The sequence below is a fragment of the Chiroxiphia lanceolata genome, chromosome 1, assembly GCF_009829145.1.
Source record: "Chiroxiphia lanceolata isolate bChiLan1 chromosome 1, bChiLan1.pri, whole genome shotgun sequence".
In the NCBI taxonomy this organism is placed as follows: Eukaryota; Metazoa; Chordata; class Aves; order Passeriformes; family Pipridae; genus Chiroxiphia; species Chiroxiphia lanceolata.
The window spans coordinates 94383053-94404758 of NC_045637.1; the positions used below are offsets into that span (position 1 = coordinate 94383053).

A 21706-nucleotide genomic window follows, 5' to 3' on the forward strand; every position below is an offset into this window, starting at 1 on the left:
GCTTTGCAACCTTTCCTAATACTACTAATCTTTTGTCAGATTATGCTAGTCTAGAGTCATTTCCTGTGCCTTTTCCCTACCAGTACACTAACTCCTAGTATCCTTTCTCCCTCTGTAATAGCCCCTCCCTTTGTTTGCTTCTTGCAAACAAAGCTTAATTATCCTGCATGGCAAAAGAGTATCCCCAAACTTCAAATGGCTCCTTTCACATCTTCCCTTTTGAGTGAGTTTATTTGAAGCAAAGGACAACATAACAGCAGACCCAGAACATTACATCTTTCCTCCTTCCCAGACCACCTTTTTCTCATGTTTAAGCATTTAGTATCCTTTGCAGTAGAACGAAAAGAAATCTAATTTAGGATGTATCCAAGATGTACCCATGCTACGTTATCATCCTGAGCTTAGTCCAAGGCTCTCAGATGAGGGTATCTCTGCACATTGTCTGCCTCAAAAATAGCACCAATCTGCATACAAACTGTGATTGTGTTTCTGAAGGCTAAATGAAAACAACTGGTGTCTAACTGAAAAATTTAAAATGCAGTTGCTCAGGTTGACCATTTGGAAGAAATGGAATTGCTATGAAACCAGACAAGATCTAACTGCGTAATCTCAGCACAGTTCACCGAAACCCTTACACTCAGGTTCAAGTCTGACCACATCTTTCAAATAGTCACATTCTTCACATGTCAGACTCTTTGCTGTATCAGTCTGCCTGAAGTCTGTGATTGGATGCAGCTCGGTCTGTGATTGGATCTGCTCCGTCTGTTCTGTCCCTCTCAAAAAAGTGAAACCAATATCCAAATATTTTCAGGCCCCTGGAACTGCTGAAGCCATAATTACTGGCACAGTGGGATGGTTGCTAATGAGGGTGTGTTGGCCAGGCACAAAGAGACTGCTGTGCTGATGGTGTGGGACACAGCAAGCAGCAAAGGGAATGGCAGTTTAAAGGTGGATCTGGGCATTTCTCCAGATTTGAACACCTGGAACTGGATTCGTTTACTTCCATGAAAGCAAATTCAGTCTTTAGACTTATCAGAATTTGTGCTAGAGACTGCTGTCATTCAGACATGTGGTATTTGAGGTATTGCTCCTGTGATGCCATCGATTAAGACTTACTCAGGGCACCAAGAAAGGCATAACGTTTTTCATTATGTGAGGTAGCTCCTGTTTACATATAAGTATTTATGTGGTCTAATTGTTTATAACTTTAAGGCCCAATTGTCAAGAAGGGGGCGTATTTTCTGTAAATAAGAAAACAACGTGATTATTTTCAAAAGAAAGAACTTGAATAGTTCCAGCTATAAGGAAATGAGAGATACAGTGAATAAAACAGGAAATTGGATACAGGCATCTTTAGATTAATTCCTGGTTTTCCTGCAAACTTTGTCCAAGGCTCAACGTCATTTGGTGAATCTTATTAGACTGCTTTTGTTTAAACATTTGGGGCTTGGTTTTGTTGTTGTTTAGTTTTGTTTTGGTGGTGTGTTTTTTTGTTTGGTTTGGGTTGGTTTTTTTTTTAACTAATAAATTATAAATGTATGATGTTTCTAGGAAGTAGGGTAAAGAAGCAGAGTCAGAATACACCTGTACATTGTCATTCAAAAAAAAAAAAAGAGGAATCCTGAATATTTTAAACATATTTGGTTTTGTTCTCTTTGATCAACTTTGTGGGGAAGAAAGTGTGAAAATGTTCTTTGCTTGAGCTCTCTCCTCACTTTTAGGATAATGAAGCCTTATGAACTGAATCCTTTGCTTTCCTATCCTGAATTGGAAATGCATAGTAGTGTTGTGGAGCTGGTTGAGAATGGAAGGTCAGAAATTCCAGCTCAGCTTATCTAAATGTTATACTTCACATAGTTATAAAATACTGTGTTATCACGGTGAAAGATATGCACCCTGAGTTAGACTTTAAGTGACGTACTCAGTGATAATTACACAAAGGAAGCTTCTTAATTCCATTAACAAATTGTTCCAGGTTTAGATAGAAGTGAAATCATAGTGTCTCCTCCTCTTCTCCTGCGTTGTATTATTACTGTTGTTATGTTGGTGCCCTTACTCCTAGATCAGCAGCTCATGTCCTTGATTCACTATCAGTACAGGACAAAAAGAGAAAACCCACTTTGGACTGTGTATACTTTAAATGTAGGACAGAAAAGCAGCCATAGACAAGCAGAAAACAAACTAATATTACCATTTGGTTTGGCAGCACTGATCGCACTACATCTCGCAGCAGCCTGAGCTAGCTGCTCTTTCACTTTTTGTAGGTATCACAGATGAAGATAGTTATTAATGAGGGATTTGGAAGACAACACACATAAATTTGCACTACTGAACAAGGACCTCTTTTGAAGTATTTCTCACCAAACAAAAATACAAAACATGATAAGCAAACAGTTAAGAAGTTGGGATCACAAAGTGAATGTAGCCAACTCTTTACTGCTGCATGGCAACAATAAGATAGTTAATAAGCATGTGGTGGTGCTGGAAAGGACCCCGACATAAGCTTACTTGTGAAAAAGGGCCAGTGGCACACACGAATTGGGTTGTTATGGTCTAGCCCAGGGCCCGTGAAAATTGTCATTGAATCAGAGTCTGGATGCATAGAAAGAAGATGGGAAAAACCTACTGCAGTAGCAGGGACCCAAAGTGATGTGAACTTCAAGAAAGATTTTAAAAAGACTCCCATACTGCTAAACCATAGCCTGGGTATTAAGGGAAAATTATTGCTGGTGACTAACAGGAAACTGGTGTCTTAAGGCAGTAATTGAGAAAGAGGTAGGAGGAAGGCCTTAATAGCCTAGTGGGGATTGAAAATTGTATCTTTTTTAAAATTCAGGCAGAGCATACAATCTGGGTGTTCACAGGCAATGTTCACAGGTAACGGACGAGGTTTTAATTTCTTGTGAGGTGAGGATATCAGCAAATTGTTGTGTTAGCCCATGAAACCTGCTTTCTACAGATCCATATCTCAGGAGAGCTCCTGCTATAACCTATCTGGCAGGGCCTGAACCGCATTAGCTTCATTCTTCTGGCCAACCCCACCTGGAACTCTTATCCACGCCTGATGAGCTCATCAGGGGGTCTATCCTTTCTCCTAGGCTTCCCCCTTTGCAATACCTGTAGAAATGTAGTGTCTTTGGATCTCAGTTTCCCTCTGTAAAAGTTATGGATGAATGGAGGAACGAATGAGTCAGTGAAGACACATGTATGATCCCTTTTCAGGAAAGCAAGTTAAAAATGCAAGTCCGAAGAGCCTTTTGCCTATAGCCATCTCCAGCTGGTGAAATGGGCTTAGGAAGCATTTGAGTGTTGTGCTTGCAGTGCTCCCAGGGACCTTAGAACTTAAGATAGGACCTGGTGTCCCATGGCCTTATTATGTGTGGTTTTTTGGAGCCTCCTCTGAACGATGTTGGATGCCAAATGGAAGATCTGAAGCTTTTCTAGCTCTGCTTGTGACTGGCAGGTCTGTTGGTGATCTGAAACTCAATTAATTCTAACTTTTCCTGTAATGTTATGAAATATGGGAATATGATGCAAGAATGGGAAATATTATCACTTAAAAAATAAAATTCCCATTTAATGATGTTTCTTGGTAAATAGAGTTGTGCTATAGGTTTATGCTAAGGGGTAGTTAATGATTGTCTTGTCATAAATGAATTACAAATATATAGAGCAAAGTGTGCTCATAAGGAAATATTCACATGTGCACATTTACAAATAATTTTTTCATCAGGCTGCTCTGAGAACAATAATGATGACAAACAAAATGGCTGGTTTCACATCAAGGGGATAGATTTAGATCAAAGTCATTTAAATTGCCAATTTTAATCATGATTTAAATTGTCAAGTTGGAAACCTTGATTTAAATAATTGATTTTCATCTTGTTTTGCATTTGTGCTTCCGAAGTATTTTTCTAAATAAAGGTTGATTCTCATTGGCTGTTGTAATTCAGCATTTCCTTTTGCTAACCATTAGGATTAAGTACATATTACGTCTGCATATATTTAAGTAGTTTAACATATATTTACACAGATTCTTAATTTATACACTTTTATCATGCTAGCAAAATTATTAATGAATATTTTCTGACTTTCTAAATGATGTTTATTTTTCCTCATGCATTCATTCAAACTGTATTTGGATGGTAATTAAACTTTCATTAAAAATACATACAATCTGGAGGGAAAGGGGGATGTTAGTTAAAATATGCTGGGAAGCTAAAAAGTAGTTTTGTTAAAATATGTTTCTTTTAGAAAGCAAGATCTAGATGTGCTGTGAACTTCAGACTTGCAGCTCTGATAATTTATTTTAGTGGGGCATTAGTTGCCCGTGTTACCCATCCAGGTAGGGCTAAGTTGCTAAAACCTTTACAGACTTCTTTAGAAGCCCAGAGGTGCCGGATTGAAGCTGAGGTCTGTGCCAGGAGAAAGAAGAAGAAGCCACCAAGGACAGGAGCTTCTGCAAGGTCCATGCTGACTTTTCCATCCAAGCTGGTGTCAGAATTAAAGTCAGAGGTAAAGTCACCAGCCATTCTGAGCCTCTGGGACAAGGACAAAGAATTCTGGTTCAGGCTTGCTGGAGGTGGCTTGTAACAATGGTTTTGATCAAAGTGGGTTACTTCTACAGCATCACCATCGAGGAATTTAGTGCCAGGTTCTTCTGCAGAGTGTGTCTTAACTGCTTGTTATATTACCTAGATGGTCTGTGGCTGGTGAGCTGAACTGTCACTGTGTCTTCCAGTATTTTAGAAACAGATTTCAGTGTCTCATAATGTGTTTTAACCTAATTGAACAGGAAAAAAATGGACCATTCTACTTTTAATCCCTGTTGTTTTCTTTGTGTACCTTGTGCTCTCCTGGAAGGCCTGGTCGTTGGAGAAGGTTCTTCATTTGCTGTACTGTGAAGTGTAAATTATTTAATTTTTGACACTGAAGAAGGCATTTATACTTGTTAATCAGCAAAAATGCAGCACAGTTTTTTGATACTTTATTTTTTTTTAGATTTAAATACATGTACAGTGTCTTTAACATTCTTTTGTTTATGGAGTAATGAGGAAGACATAGTTCTTCCTTTGCTAACTGTGATATCTTGAACATACTGATTTTATCAACTACACAGTCAAGACATTTTTTTTAACCTTTCATCCTGATGACAAAAGATTACTTGTGAGTGTAGACTATTTGATCACTGTCTGTTCCTTTAGGTAGTGAAGCTACTGTGGCTGTAGGAAATTTTAAATGAAAATATTTGGAAGGTCTGTGTGATCCTTAGTGTTACACACACATTTCTACATGTGATAAAACTGAACAGAGCAAAGGTGCTCTGTTTATATTCCAAAACATGTAAGATGTATACAGAGTGGATGATTTGACTTATAAAAGGACAGACTTAAATAATAGTTGTTTGAAGCTTTCCCTAAAATTAACTTTCTAAAATCTCTTAGTCCTCCCTAACTGCTTGGCCAAAGTCATTTTAAGTAGGAATAAGGTAACAAATTGCAATAAACTTTTTTATTATTATTATAAGAGACTGTTAACCTCTACCTCTTGATTTCTGCTTAAATAAGTCTGACTTTTTTTTAATTAAAATTTTTGATTTTTGATTTGACAGTCAAACACAGAAAAAGTAACAAAGTACTAATTAAGTCCTATTTAATCTCAGTCTGATCTGGCCATCCATGCCCATAATAAGTTTCTCAGGTTTAAAGGCATTAATCACTTAAAACAGCCAACTGTGCTAATTGAAATTAATGGAATTCATAAAATATGAATTCAGCCCTTGCAGAACAAGCTACTCATTTCACATATTTGTGTTAGCATTTTTGTCACTGTGGTTCCAAGTGTCCCGTAGTGCCTTGTCTCTGTAAAGGCAAGGACAAATAATGCCTGAACCTTCAATCTCAAACATGTAACAAATGTAAAAAGAGACATAGAAAACAATATGAAATTGCACTTTATATGGTGATGAAAATTATGTTAATGAGATAGTCATGACTATGACATGTCAAGACAAAGTCTCTCAAATTTGAGGATGGTGATTCTTGATTCTGTACTTTCGATGTTTGGTGGTCTTAGTACCATATTTAAACTAGTTAATTTTAAAAAGAAGATTTCTTAATTTATGTGGGGGGTTGTTTGCATTGTTTTATCCATCGTGTCTTACAAAGCTAAAAAAATACCTCCCTTCCTCCGGAAAAGTCCAGTATTTTTATTCTTCATAGAGGAATAAATGTAATCCTCTTTACTTCAAAACATCCCTTTCCTGTGATCCTCAAGTTGCTACTCTTGGAAAATTTCTTGCCTTTTTGCTCAAGATCTTGATTTATCTCCAACCCTGTAGATCTTTATTAGCAACACCTCAGAGCTCTCACTAACAGTGTTTCTTTTCCTCTCACTTTCTTTATTTCAAAGTTGTCCCCAAATATTTCTCTGCAATAAATTAATGTACTCAGTATCTATGAGTTGTAAGGATAGAATTTCGTAAGATCTTCTGAACAGGTGGAATATAAATTCCTTCAATGTGTACACAAATAGAAGAGAGGAAATGTTTAAAATTCTGAGTGTGTCCTGCTTGTAGGGTGAGTTCTGATTAACACCTGATAAACAGTACTCTAAGGTTTCCTGCCATATATAATAACATAGGAGATTAAAGAGGATATAAATTTCTTTAGGCCTTGCCCATTTTATTGGGTGTCATATCAGGGATTAGATTTAATTTGATCTTTTGTGCAAAGAATTTTTTAATAAAGTAGCCATTCAGATTAAAGGATGAATTAATATAATAAATATTCTATAATAAAAAGCGTTGAATTGGATAATGTGTTACCTTTGATGATATCACAGAAATTGCTTACTCTGATCAAATGTTTCTTGTTATAGTTCGGTGGAATATAAGTATGTCCTAGAAACTCCATTCAAAAAATAAAGGGGTTTGAACTATTTAAACAGGTTATAATGGAAAGTAAATGAAATAATGCTGCCCTTAATTAAGAAGGAAAAGAGACTACTTTTGGTTCTGCTATAGAAGTCTTGTTGAATAAGTGAAACAATGCAAATTTCTCAAACACACCCAAGCCCAAACTGAACCTTTTGGATTTGGTACAAAGGCAACAGTGGAGAGAAAGACTACAAAAACCTCACAAAGCAACAAACTTTTCTGTTCTATCCCTGTCATCTTATGCCAGTCTGAAGCTGGGTTTGAGCTGATAGTAGCTCTTCAAAATGGCATAAATTATGAATAAATATCCTAAACCCCCACTCCTGGGGGCGAGCGGCTTTGCCTGACAAAGGCTGCGCAGGCTCAGGAGGAGTGAGGCGCGATGCCCATCCCAGCTCTACCTTGTCTTTCCTGCAGAGCTAAAGGCCTTCTTTTGCTCTATTTGTTCTATTCTGCACTTCAGCTGAAACACCGTGAGACCCAAAAATTACTTAAATAGCAGCACCAGAGATGAGAAAATGAACATTGGCTCACATGTTAATCAGCTCTCTTATCGTCCACAATGCAACCTAAGATTGCAAAAATATACCTTGGTGTTTCTGGTTGTTATTAGTATTACATACTTTTCTAATGAGAACACCCAAAGTCATATTTTATGAAATTTGATGCAACATGCACTGAACTCAAGCAGAGAAGGCACCACTGCTTTAAATCTGCTTTGGATTATGCCCATAGCAGCAGCTGAAGTGACTTCTTCTAATCAGGTATTCCCTTTCTGAAATAATTCTCTTCTACTTCTGAACTTGGCTACTTTGTTCAATAGGGTTTGTTTATAAATGCACATTTTGATTTTAAAGAGGATTTTTTGTCAGTAAAAGCCGAGATAATTCTCTTCACCAGTGATTGGAAAACCGAGGAATAATTTAGCACAAGAAGAACCTCCTGCAGGACCTGCAGGATATGGTATAAGACACCTGACAGTTCCAGCTGGGGCTGTGTGAGTCAGCAGGGAAGAGGGTGATGTAAACTAGCTAAAGCTAAGAAGTGCAGGAATGTTCAGAAAGGGAAATCTTGATTTTATCTTTTTTCTTTTTAATAGATCCTACTGAACCATTTAACCCACTGACGTAGGTGGTTGCACCTCTTCCAGATAGGAGTAGGTCACAATCCATGACTCCAAAAATCCTTGTCATTCCCTTTTAAAATCAAATACAATGAAGTGTTATAACAACCTGCAATAACATCCAGTTTCTGCCAGCTGATCATCTCTGTTCAGATTAACATGCAGTAGGTAAACAATGGTAGGTTGCAGTGCCAGGACTAATCTGCAGTCTGGGGAGATCCTACAGCCATCAGCCAGAGGGAGTGACTGGCCACCATTGTCCCCCTTTCTCCAAGGTCATGTGTCCTTCCCATGAGTGAAGGTGCCATGTGGGCTCAGGGTGCCTGAATGCTGTGTGACCAGAGAGCCAGGTGCTTACTGGGAAGCACTGGGTTGAACAAGCTGGTGTCTTTCTTCTGTGCAAAGGTCTGCACAGGCTTCACAATGTGCACTATGTGATGGAGAGGACAATGAAGAAGGTCGTATATGAGCCCTCTCTAATGCATAAAGTCTTGAATAATCAGTCCTAACTGCCAGAAGGGGTGGGCACGATGGGTTTCTATAAATCCCATTTCTCTGATTTGTCCTCAGAATGCCCCTCCAAGTGGGCACTCTCCCCTAGGCACCAAAAGGTAACAGCAGCTTTTCACCATGGAAGAGAATTGTCTAAGGCAAATTAATCGCATCGCTTCTTGCTACCCTTTTGTTCCCTCTCAGTAGTCATCCTTCTGAATTTGGAGATAATTTGAGACATTTGAGTTGTTTGGGCTGGAGTTACATCTAAATACTTCTGATCCTTGTGAGTTCTGGTAACTCTTCATACAAAATTATTTCTATGTTTCACAACTATCTGGCATGTGTGTATATATCATTTTATATACAGAGATCAGTACAGGCCTGGCTAAGCATCTAATTTGTCTACAGTTTATTTGCTATCTGTCATCTCACTGCATTTTCAATCTTATGATGTAAAATATCTCCTGTTCCTAGAAAGCCATATTGTCTGTGGCCACTTCAAAGGACATTTCCCTCATCAGATGTATTTCTTTACATATATATTTATATTGATTTATAGTTCAAATCAAGAGTATTTTTAAATTTTGAATATTTAAATATGTTATGACACTAGAACATTTGTTATTCTTTTCTTGATGATAAAACAAGGAAAGTATATCTTTTCACACTGCTTTTAACTTCAGAATGTTTATTTTTGTTAGAATTCTTTATTAGAGTAATAACTTGATTTTTACTGGGTATATAAAAATATTATTTATGTGATTTTCAGAAAGAAAGGTAGGAAGCAAACAATGTAACTAGACACGTTTTCTAACTAAAATTGGTTAAAATATAGTCTGGTAGTCATGGGGTGGCTGGAAGCTTAGCATCAGTAGGTTAACAGTTTCTCTGCAGCCTCTAGTTGTGGTTACTTGTTGATATGATTTCCAGGAATCTCAGTTTTTCCCAGATATTTGTTCATTTTATGTGATTAAATATAATGACCTAAATTTTCCATGGGTAGCTGTCTATGAGCTTTTGGTTATTTTTGTCCTTTTTTTTTTTTTTCCAAATTCCATGATCTCCCTGCAATTCATATTCTGAATTAGCAGAAACTTTTTTTCCTGGAGTGGGACTTTCAGTTTCTGTTTTTCAATGAAAATGGGAGAAATTGGGTTACATTGATTTTTTTATTTTGTGTTTTTAATTGTCCATGGCAATGGAAGTGCAAACTTCATGGATTATGTTATTGATGTAATGGTAGATGATTTATCAGCAAAGGAAATTTCCCAGAAGTCATCCCAGTGCTTTTAAACTGACCTTTTCAGTATAATATGTCTACATGAAACAAATCACCACATAAAATACTCTCACTCTTTTAGATATCTGTATCCAGATGTTCCTGTTATATGTCTTAGAATATAAAATCTGCATATTCAGCCATCACTAAAGCTGATAAATTGCTGAAACTGCTCTCACATGCACATTGTGTACATAGGTGGTTTAGTGAATGAATAATACAAACCAGAGGTTTCTAGAGTTTTCGCTAAAGAAAGGAGGAGTGAAGCTTCCTATCAATATTTAAGGCCTGACTCTTCTTCATCTCAGATCTTTTGTGAGCATTTTTATCTGTGTGAAGTAAGCTTAAGAAGAATTAAAAACAAACCTGCTCCGCTGGAATTTACATGGCTCAGGAGGCTCATAATAGGATGAGTGTCTTTACTTCAGGTCACTGATTTAAATCCCAGTTAGAAATAGCCAGAAGTCATTACAATCTGATGGCCAGTTGGTGACCTATGAAATGAACTGGTGATGGGAGCCACCAGTTGCCACCAAGATGTGGCTATGTATTGCACCAGTGAAGCAATTTTATTATGGAAACCAGAGTTTTTCTTTTTCTTAAGGAATATCTTATTTCTCACTGCCCAACCTGTACTAAACAGTGCGCAGTTGAGTTTTATCCATTAATAGGAGATTTTCTTAGAATTACAGTCTTGGTAGCTGATCCTTTAAATCTGCCCAGACAGCCAGCTGCAGCCTTTAGGTAGTAATATATGTCCTCTGCTGGTTTTTATCTAGTAAATGTTTACCTCTTTTCATGCATATGGCGATTTTCTCCAGGCTTTTCCTGTCATCACCAAGGAAGCAGCCTCTCTTTACCATCTCCCACGCTTTATTTCACTTTGTAAAAAGAAAAAATGTTTAAAAAGTTGATCGCTGTCCCTGTGAATGTATTATTATATAGTTAGGTACAGATGGAGTCTAATATAAAATGCCTGTTGACTCATGGATCCCATAAATTACCCGTTGTCTGTGGAGGCATAATCTGGAAACATTGTATGCTTATGTGTAGTAAATACAGAATTTTTAATTTGAACTTACATGCAGAGGTTACTGACAGATTATACATCTCTCAAGTCTTATTCCAAACAGTGACATATTACCAATGATATTTTCCTTTCATGACACCTCTGGCATTGTGTGGAGCACAAATTTGAAGAGAATTGGCTTATTGGGGCTTTATTGTTTTTTATTTGACACAGTTTCTTAAAATTAACATCAGTCAGAAAATAAATGAGGAAAAAAAGAAAGGTTGGGGATGAGTTTTAAGGGTTCAAGCTGTTGCCTTTGGAACTCACCAAAGAACTAGACTGAGACTCTCAAAATACAGCTTTCTTGCAGTAGTCAGGTGCATATGCGTGAAATCACTTGTGTGGGAGATTGCGTAAGTGGGGCTGGAGAAAGCATGCTTTTCTTTATGTACTGACTGCACATCGTGCTCAGGTTTGCATGGGGGCAGGCATTATCAACACTGGTGTCAATGACATTTTTTTCAGTCATTTCACCAACAGCTGGATTGAATCTCTGCTTATTAATCATGATTTTAAGGAAAACAGTCTACTATTTTACCAATACTGACAAATATACACCTCAGCTTTCTTGAGGGAGCACAAGCAATATCCCATTGAGACTCTGCATATATTTTATCTATTTTCTCATGAAATACAGAGATAAATTCAACTTTTATCAGACTGAATCTGTTATTACATGTATTTCATTCATACCAAATAACCTTATTCAAGACTGGGACTACCCAAGATGCTGGTTTTCAGTGTACAGTTTGTATTTTAATAAGTCCTTATTAAAACAAAGAAATGCTTTGAAAAATGTTAGCAACTAGATAAATTATGTTTTGTAAACAGTGACAAAAGAGAAATAAATTGATAAGGCTGAGTAGCTACTTTTTTATGAATATGGATCTATTAATGAAAGTATTCTGTATTAGTCCAAGGCACAAATTTTTGAATAAGTCACAACAGAATAAGATTGTAACATTCCACATGAAGCTTCATTTGAAAAATTTGAGAGCAGTGGCAGTGTTCAGACTGATAATCATATTGACCTAAAGGACCAAAAAGGCAATTATAGAGGTTATAGGCAAAGGAACAAAGAACAGTAATAGAGGTCACAGGCAAATGGAAAACCAGACAGTTAGTTTATCTCATGTCTATATTTACTATGCTGGTTTTACCAGAGCTGGTATAGTATTTCTGTGCTTAGGGTGACCTTGATATTTCTTGCAAAAACAAATTATATTCCATCATCCTTCACAATGGCAGATGTATGTGTGTATTTTTGCCACACCTATTTCTGTGTAGAAAGGGTCAAACTCATAAGACCTAAAGCTACAGTAGGTCAATACTTACATAAGCCAAAATCAAAGCAGGGAGGATGGGCTGGCTTGCTGTATCTGTGGGCAGAAGAATGTGGTATTATGCAGGGTGACAAAACCCTGTTATGCTGGTGTGGGTGGAATTGCAGTGCAGTCTCATGGTGGCCCCGGGCAGCCTTCTACTCAGAGAAGGTTTTCCTGCTTGCATGGTCTCTGACAGGACGGTGGAGTAAAATCTGTCCTTCATCCTCTTCTCTTTCCTCAGCTGTTCACTCTCTCCCTCCTTCATCTGGTGCTTTCCACTTGTCCCAGAAGCAGCCAACCCCTCTGGGTGCACAAGCTTCCTGTGCCCTGGTTCTTGCTGGCACCTAGGTATGCCTAGAGCCAGGAGAAAAGGAGCAGCTTTGCACTCTTTGGGTTGCCTCTTTCTCCTGTCCCTTTGTGTATGCAGGGGAAGTGTGTACTGTCTGGTAGAGTGATTTTTTTTTTTTTTTTTTTGAGGGCTGCAGACGGTGTAACCGCACCCACATGAAGCAGAAGTGCATTTTTTTGGAGAATTGCCTATGGTTGCAGAGATGGGGAAGTCCTAAATTAGATTTTGTGCTGGCCGCAAAAAACCCTGTCTGTGTATCTATCTGGTCATGCTTTGAAGGCACAAAGATATATTATTAAGTTAAAACAGGTGTTTCACGTGATAACAAAGTGCACAAAGCCCTGTTAAACAAGGCCAAGACTGTAAATAGGATTCCAATCTTTTTCTTGGCATTGTCCTATATATTCTCTATATGAGGGAATTCAAGACAAGGATTTTGTAGTCTCACTGCTTAACAAATATTCAGATGGCTTCTCAAAAAGTTTTATGAACCAAAGAGTTCATATTGATAATGATAGCAGCACGTTTGTCAACACCATGGGATGACTTCTTAAATGAAGTGATGAGCTAGAAAGGCTTATGTTTTCCATATAAACCAGAGAGAAGGATAATTGATTAAATAGTTGAAAAGCAACTAGAAGTGACTTGAACATTGTATAGGTGTGATAAGAATGGATATTGTCAAACAATATATTCAAACAAAACATTCAAAATAAATTGTCATATTTTTCTTACAATTTTGAAGGTAAAGGTATGTGTATATTAGATAATCTTCATACAATATCAAATTTTTGTAGCTATATTTCGACTTACTATGTCTCAAACGGATCAAAATTTTCATGACAGAATAAGTCCAAGTTAATGTTTTAAAACTTTAAGGTTGAAGAAAGTAAGGCTGAAACAGAACTCCCCAAACTTAGTCTTATTTTGACAATAACAATCCATTTAAGTAATACTCATATATAGCATAAATGGGAACAAGAATATGGAAAAGTAATGATTTTGCCCTTATCTCTTAAGAATAGCATAAAATGGACCTGTTCGTTTGTTCAGCTTGCAATGGAGATTTCATTCTTCATAACAAAAATTTTTATTTGCGAGGAATAGAAAACGTACTAGCAACCATCATAAACAAACATATTGCTGAACTAAACTCTTCTTTGAATTTGCTTGGGAATTATCTGTTTCTCTAGTGATTCTTGTAGAAGATCTATTTGAAGAACCATAGGCTCAGAGGGAAAAGTGGCAGAAACAGTTAAAATGGAATCAGGTATGTGTCAAATTATTGATTTGCCAAATTAAAAAAACCCAACCAAAAACCCAACAAAACAAGATATATATGGAGGTGACAAAGAAGCTCTGGCGTACACATTTTAAAAAAAGTTATGTTTATGGGGTCTGTGAGATAAGACTTGGCTTGATCAAAATGGAGACTTCATGGAAAAGAAGACCAGAGAGGCTTTCACTACCTTTTTGCTGGCTTAGGAGAAAACATAAGGAAAATGCAGGTTGTCGCAAATCAATTACAAATTCTATTTTCTTTTTCTAGAGTGCAGATGTTATGAAAGACTTTTCGGTGATTTCAAAGAATGCAGTGCTGGAAAGCTCATTGTTTTCTATCATTTTGGAATAATATAATTTGTGTTGGGTTTTTGGTTTGGTTTTGGTTTGGTTTTTCCCCTAAAGAAAACATTCTATAACTTTGCTGAGTATGTGTCTACAGAGAAGAATATCTTCATGCCAAAACAATTCTCTCATTTGCAGGTTTGTCTGTCTTGGTCTTTACATTTACAGGAGTGGATTAACCTATTGATTTGATTCACACTTCTACAAGAGAGAGCAGTGGTGAAATCAGCTTCTGCATATAGAAAAATAAAACGAGAATAGCTAGTTCTAGTGTGCTAGGACAGCAAAACTCAGAAGGTCATCTGAATTATCGACTAAAAGACCACCTTTTGCTGATCATCTGCCGTATTGCCCATGTTCTTACACATGTCAATATTCAAAAGCCCATAAGCAAGTTAGAACTTTCAGATGCTCTTGGAAGAAAAGTAGTAGTTCAATTCTCAGGGAAGCAGAGTCAAACAACACTAAGTAACTTTTCTTGCAGTCTTTTCTCACATCTCATCAGCTACAGACAGTAACTGTAGCTGATGTATGCTAACTTTTCTGTGAGTTCTGTGGGTTTAATGCTGATGTATTAAAATACAAAGGACTGAAACCAACCCTCCTCTTCTGGGACACTCTATGATAATGGTTTAGTGGATCTTATGTGGTCTGAATTTCTTCTATGCAGCCAGGAACAAAGATCAGAAGAGATCATGTGGGTTTTCAAATCTGACCTCTGGCAAACTGCAGGTAAATGGCTGAAGGGGTCACAGGTTACATGCTTTAGGACTCTTCCCCCCTTTTCACCAAAAAAACCCTGAGGTAGGAAGTCAAAAAAGGCACATGTAGGATGTGTAATCAGCATCCCACTCTCTGCTGCAGGCTGGCCAGCTCTTCATTTTGATCTGCACTTGAGAGCCTCCGCATGAAAGGCAGGGTTTTGGAGGTGACAATCTTTCCACTGACACGTGCTTTAAAATGGCCATTGCCACTAGTGTGGCAACCAAATGTTGAATGAGTGTTACAGCCCCAAAAACCCACTCAGCTAGCAAACTTCAAGCAATTGTATGTTTTCTTGGTAAATGTAATGAAACTTAAACAAGTTAATGTAAGTAATCCCTCAAAGAGATTAAAACAATCCTGTAAGTACATTATCTCTGCAGGAAGGTTTCCTGTCCTGTGCAGCCAGTCTTGCTTTCAGGCCCCCATTTATAAAATTAGTTGTACACTAATTTAATGTGGTGGCGAGACATAAAATTAATTAAAAAACGTAACTAGAAGCTAAAGCCAAACAAATTTTTATTTAAAATGAAGTACAGTCCTTTTTTTTTTTTTTTTTTTTTTTTTTTTTACAGCAAGTGTTGTAGTTGACTTACTCTTAAGAGAAGTCATTGACTGTATATCGCATGATGTTTTACCAAAATGGAAAACCTTTCTGGACATCAGACTTCAGAGGAATATGGCCAATCAGGATAAATGCAGGAGAAACTAGGTCTAGTTTGAGAAAAAAAGTTTGATTTAATGATGATTTAATGAACTTTTCTGATCTTAAAAGTCCTCAGTTTATGTCTAGAGTGAATTTTGATGAAGCCTTTCCTCAAGAAGACTTGGGAAGCAAAATAAAAGTCACATGAAGTAAGAAAGAGATTCAGATATCTGAGACTGAAAGAATGAAGAAAAATGTGGTTCTGCAGTGGGGGAATCAAGGATTTAAAAACTAAGCATATGTAGTTTAGTCCACTTTTCCCCATTATTTGGGAGCCAGAAGAGACTAGGTCACTGCCATTTGTAAGTGGCATTTGTAAATACTGGCACTCTAGGGGAAATTCTTCATGTTATGGCTTTCTTCAAACCAGACCAGTTATCATCCATCCTACGGCCACAGTGAAATCTAAATACAAAGGCAAAAAAGAAGAATTAAAGATGAAGGAATGCTGCTTTAGAATCATTATTCTTATCCTTAGTTCTCCTTGAGTATAATCCCATGTCAGGCTTTCCACTATTTTTTAAGGGATGAATGTCAGGCAAAATGGAGTATTGTAATCTGGGTCATTCTGTTTGCCCTTTTTTCATACTGGCACAACGTTGGCAATAGATTCTCATAATTTCCATGACATTCCAGGATTTATTAAACTGAATATCACTGACATGAAGTACCAAGTATTTTCTGATGCTAGGGTGCAAGGCATCCAGAGCTAAGGATTCAATGTTTATTGGAGATAGGTACTGTCCAAAGACCAGGTCATTTTCTGTGTGCAGTATTTATCTTTCCACTTACAGAACACAGGTATCGTTATTAGTACATTTTATATCATAATTAAAAATGTTACTATGTCCACTGACAGGTGTATGAGCATTATTAGGAGATGCTTAATCCCTCACTTACTGTAAAATTATTGGAATTTCATCCGTTCCAGATGCGGATTTTTCAGTAATGTTTTTGACTTTTCCAAATAATTTTATGCATTATATAATTTCTATTTCATGTTAATTATCATCAACTGCTCCTTTTTTATTGCTTCTTATGTATTCCTTTTTACTGCTTAATGTTTCTCTTTACCTAGCCAATGAACCACAGAGAAATTTCTACTAAATTTTATTGTCTCGATGGCAGATGTCCATTTATCCATCAAATAAACTCTTCTATAAGACACAGTAAATTTTATTGAAATGTTTCTGACATTTTTGTCCTTTCAAACAATTTTTCTGTTTTCCCCATCCTTGATCATTTAGCTCTTCACTAGATATTATAAACTATGACTCTCTTTATGTGTATTGAATGCGATCAGGTCATGATTACAGGGCCCCAGGCAACTGGTGACCCCTGGTCCAATGATTAACTAATCTTTATCACTCATAATGAAGTAATAAGGTAGATACATACCTTGTTTAAATTCAGATAGTATTAGAGAATTACAATATACATGATCATATTTTTTTAGACTTTTTTGACCTCAACTTCCAAGGACAGGTGGAGAAGTGGACATGGGTGATCCTATTTGCCTACCACAAAAAGTCCAGCTCAGCTGGCAGGCCATGAGGCAAGTCAATATCCTTACAAATTATCAGCAAGTCATACCTTCATGAAACATACCTTTGATGCCTGCGAAAGCCAAAATCCTACGAAACCTGGAGCTACTTGTACAGTTTGTGCTTTTCCAGAGAAAGGCACTAAGAGTAACCCTTGGTAAGATGTTTTCTGGTTGTGCCACAATGCACAATCTTCCACCAGATTTGAGGGTCATCTGGGAAAGAGACCCAGCAAAAAGCTATATATGTGTTAGCAGAAGAGTACATGTTGTTTGGATTTTACTGTGCTTTGGTAAGAGAAGGCATGTGAAAAACAGAGAAAATAAGGATGGAAGTAATTAAAGGGCTATGGTACAGTTGTCATTCCTCTTACACCATGAAACCAAAGGATTAAGGAAACAAAAGTGTGGAGATGGAAAGAGAAACATCAACAAAACAACCATGGGAATAGTGTAGATGTAGAGAATAAAAATCTGGGATCAGTGAAAAGTCAGAAATGGAGGGAAAGGAGAAACAGTGTGTAGCAAATAATTTAGGAGGAAATTGTAAAGGTGTTACAATAGTTGCTCCAGAGCACTCAAAGCAGAAGGGCAGAAGAAGGTGAAAGGAATAGTAAAGAATGACTACAAGGATGCACTTTGCGAGCCTGGTGTCACACTATGTTATGTATTATTATTTCACCTCAGAAACCTATAATGAAATCCAACAGCCACGTACATTGCCACAGAAAGTAGGAAGATGATGCTTGAGAGCAACATAAATCATAGGCAGCAATGGAAGAGCTGGGAGCAGTTTCTCTGGAGCAGGAGGATAAAAAGGTTGATCCTGGGTGGGGAGTTGCAAAATGTTTTGAAGAACAAATTTTTGAGGCTGACAGCATTGTGTAGGAGGGAATGGTTTTAATGAGCCTCAAATCTAGGGAAGATGGGCAGAAGAAAAGGAGCTGGGAAAAGGACAAGATGGGTTTGCTAGCATGAAATAAGCATGAGCTGAAGGGAAATAGGAAAGGACATAAGTGAGCAGGGACTGTAGAAGGTGTCGACAGGACTCCAAAGGCTAAACAGTGTGCCCTTCCCATCCTGTTTTTCCTTCTTCTTCCAAGAAAATCCCACCACATCTCAGGATCATGCTCTGTTTTCTGACTCTGAAAAACTAGCCCTACCATACTGGGTGTGGGCTGTTACTGACTACCAATTCCTAGTAACTTTTTCAAGGTTTCTTTTGCTTTTAAGGAAAAACAAACAAACAAACAAAAAAGAAAGTAAGCGGCAATTAGGACATCTTTCAGGCCTGGTGGGACAGCTCCTGACGGCTGGGAGCTGCCCACCGTGCACACTCACGGTATGCACACCACACTCACAGTGCACAAACTCGCAAGATACCCACGCGTGCTGCGACCGCCCACACAGTGCACACACGCACAAGCGCCGTCGATGCCCCCCTTCCATGTGCACACGCACACCCTCGAAAAGACAAAAAGAGGCGCATCCGTGTCGTGGCCCCTTCACCCGGCGGCACCTCCCGGCAGCGCTCCCGCCCTGCCGGCAGCCCCAGGCCGGCCGCCCCGACGTGGGGGTTCCGCTCCGGGCGGGCCGCCCCGCTTCTCCCTGCCCTTCCCGAGCGCGGGACCGGGACGCTGGGATGCTAGGTGGGCACAAAAAAAGTTTTTAGGTTTTAGTTACGGACCGGGGCAGGGAGGACGGGTTTAGGCGGCAAGGCTGTTCCCCCGCGCTTTTGTTTAGTACGGGGGAGCGGACCCTTGACGGGGCTGAGCCGGGCGCTCACCCCCCGGCCCTCAGCATGTGCCTGTCCCACGGCCCCGCCGTCGCCGTAGGGCCGCGGGGTTGGGAAGGAGGAGGAGGACTGAGGCGGAAGGTGCCTCTTCAGCCTCACTCTCCCCCTCCAAGGTGAGTTGCAGCACTGCTCCGCGCTTCTTTTGTCTCTGTGCGAGGCCGCAGGGCACCCCCGCCCCGCCCCGCCAAACTTTCGGCGGGGACCTCGGCGCCCCGACGGCCGCCCCGGACCCAGGGCCGGGCAGGGTGCGGGGGCAGCCGCGGTTTCCGCCAGGGACACGCCGGGGCTGCCGGCGACACCCGTGTCGGGAGTCCCCGTGGGGGAGGCCGAAGGGCAGGTGAAGGGGCCGTGGGGCTGCCGGCGGTCCCCTCCTTCTCTTTTGGTTTCTTTGGGACGGATGCGGTCGGGCCCATCTTTGCACTTTACGCAACAGGTAGGGATGCCAGGAGCTGGCGGCGGTGGCACGGAGCCGCGGCCAGGAGCTTTCGGGGGCTCTTTTTTGTTACGGTCTCTGGAAAAGGGCGAAGGGGAGGGGGAGGAGAGGCAACAGTCTTCCGAAATTCCCCTTCAGTTGTTTATTTCTGTACTTCCCGTATCCATGAAAAAAAAGTTCGTTTCGCAACTCCCGAGTTTTATATTGTTTTGTATTTACTTTTCCCCCCCTTCCCTTTCTGTTAAAGTTATTTTTCTTTATGTCCTGCGTTTGCCCGTCTCATTCCGGGAGATCAAACTGTCCGAAAGCAGATCCCCAGAGGCTTGTCCTCACTGACAGTCGGGGGAATCCAAACAAAGAGGTGCATCTACCGGAAATAATGATTTGAGAGATGGTTCTCTCCCTTTCCAACCCCCACTCCCCCGCCTTGAATTAAATTGTTTTCTTTTTCTGGGAGGTTCAGTTCGAGGGAAGTTTTGCGCTGGAGCCGGGGTCGCGGCTGAGAAGGGATGGAACAGACGGAAAGTTGCGGTGGTGGGAGGAGGCGGGGGGCGAGGGCAGAACGGGACCCCGGCGGCGCCCGGGCCGCGGGGGGAGCAGGGGCGCGGGGGACCTGCCGCCGCTGCCGGCTCTTTGTCTGCTCGGGCAACTTGAACAAAAGGAGAAACTCAGATTAACTCTCCATCTCTCCCTCGCCTCTCCCGGGTTATCTCATCTTCGGCAACTTTATCCGGAGAGATTTACTCAACTTTCTCCGAGCTCTCCTGCCGCTTAAAAGCAAAGAGCCCCGCCGTAGGCTTCGAAGGAAATCTGGTTTCACAGTTTAGAGAAAGGAGAAGGTACGTTTGGACTTGGGGTTTATTGTTCTTTCCCGGCTCCCTCGTCGCTCCCCCCTCCGCCCTGCCGTCCGCGCCTGGGGCTGGGAGCGCAGCGGAGGCGGCTGCGGGCCAGTCCAGCCTTTCCTTTGTACTTTTGGGAGCACATGCAGGTATTTTTGGGGAGCGTGAGGCAGTCACTCTGCCCGAGCTCCGGTAATGAGGGCTGGGGGGCACTACTCGAAGGGGTCTTGTCTCCTTCTTGTGGCTGCTTTGTGTTTTATTTTAGGGGCTTAACTTCTTTTTTTTGTGCGGAGGGAAGTGGAATCGGACGGCTTTCTGGATCGGACTGTGTTTTCAAGAGTTGAGACAGAGGAAAGCTGAAGACAGAGAAAACTTTTTGGGATTGTAGGAGTCCTGGCCAGGGAGTGGGGGGCCAGTGGTGGCCGTGGGGCTGGGCAGGGCGGCACAGAGCAGGGCCAAGGTGGGGGCTCCGCCGTGTGCCAGCTTGGGTCGGGGGGGTCGGGACACACAGAGAGTCTCACATTTGCTGCTGAGGAACCATCCTAGGGAAACAAGGTGCACAGAAGTGCCGAGGGACAATTTTAGGAGGAGAGGGACTGGAGGGGGAGGACTTTGTTCTTCCGAATGCGTTGATCATAGGGAAAGGAGAGAATAGAGTGGGTCAGTCCAGGCTGTCCCTTGGTCGGCTGGGCTTCCCTTGCACGGTGCAATTTGCTTCATCCCTTTGTAAACGCAAGAGTCGTTTTGGGTCTTGTTCCGTTCCTTTTGGTATTCGCACTTTCTAGAGCAAGCATCGAAACTTCAGAAAACTTACTCATGTGCTCTTTGTACTTTTCTTAATTATCTTGATCAATGTAATATGTTGTTATTTACCCATACTTTTTTCTATGCTATGTAACTACTATAACTTTTTTCTCATTTTTTCATCCCTGTTCGCTACTTTCTCTTTCCTGTGTTATTTTCTTGTCCCAATTTCTTAGTTGTCACTCTCTCTCCTTAGATCTATCCATGTCAGAATTTCTGAAGCCTCTACTTTTTCCCTTTCTGTTGTCACTCCTTCTCCTCCTTCCTGAACCCTTACCACCTACTCTTCTACCTTTATGCTTGTTTGCATTTCTCATGAAAAACTCCTTTTGCCGGGGTCTTTCCTTTCATGTATGCATAGGTATGCTGAAGTTTCTCCTGATTGAAGCAAACATAAAGCTTCTTCTTGTTCTCTCTTCTAAACTTATTCTTCCGTGGTCGACCCTACCTACATGTTACTCAGTTGCACAGAGCTTCTAGCAATAGTTCTTCACCAATATTCACCTTCTCCTTTCTTCTTGTCTTTATCTCTGTGTACAGACATCTTCCAGTCTCTAAAAGCTTCTTCTAGTTCCTCTCCCTCGTCTTTGGTGCGGAAATTTGTTCTCTCTACTTTCT

General features: G+C 40.1%; 1 long non-coding RNA gene across 1 annotated transcript in view; it reads left to right on the forward strand.

Annotated features, from left to right (window-relative positions):
- The first annotated feature begins 20113 nt into the window (after positions 1-20113).
- LOC116797406 overlaps positions 20114-21706 on the forward strand; it is a 135829-nt gene continuing 134236 nt past the window's right edge. The window contains exon 1 of the long non-coding RNA XR_004360648.1: positions 20114-20284. This is a non-coding gene — a long non-coding RNA (uncharacterized LOC116797406). The remainder of the gene's footprint in view (positions 20285-21706) is intronic.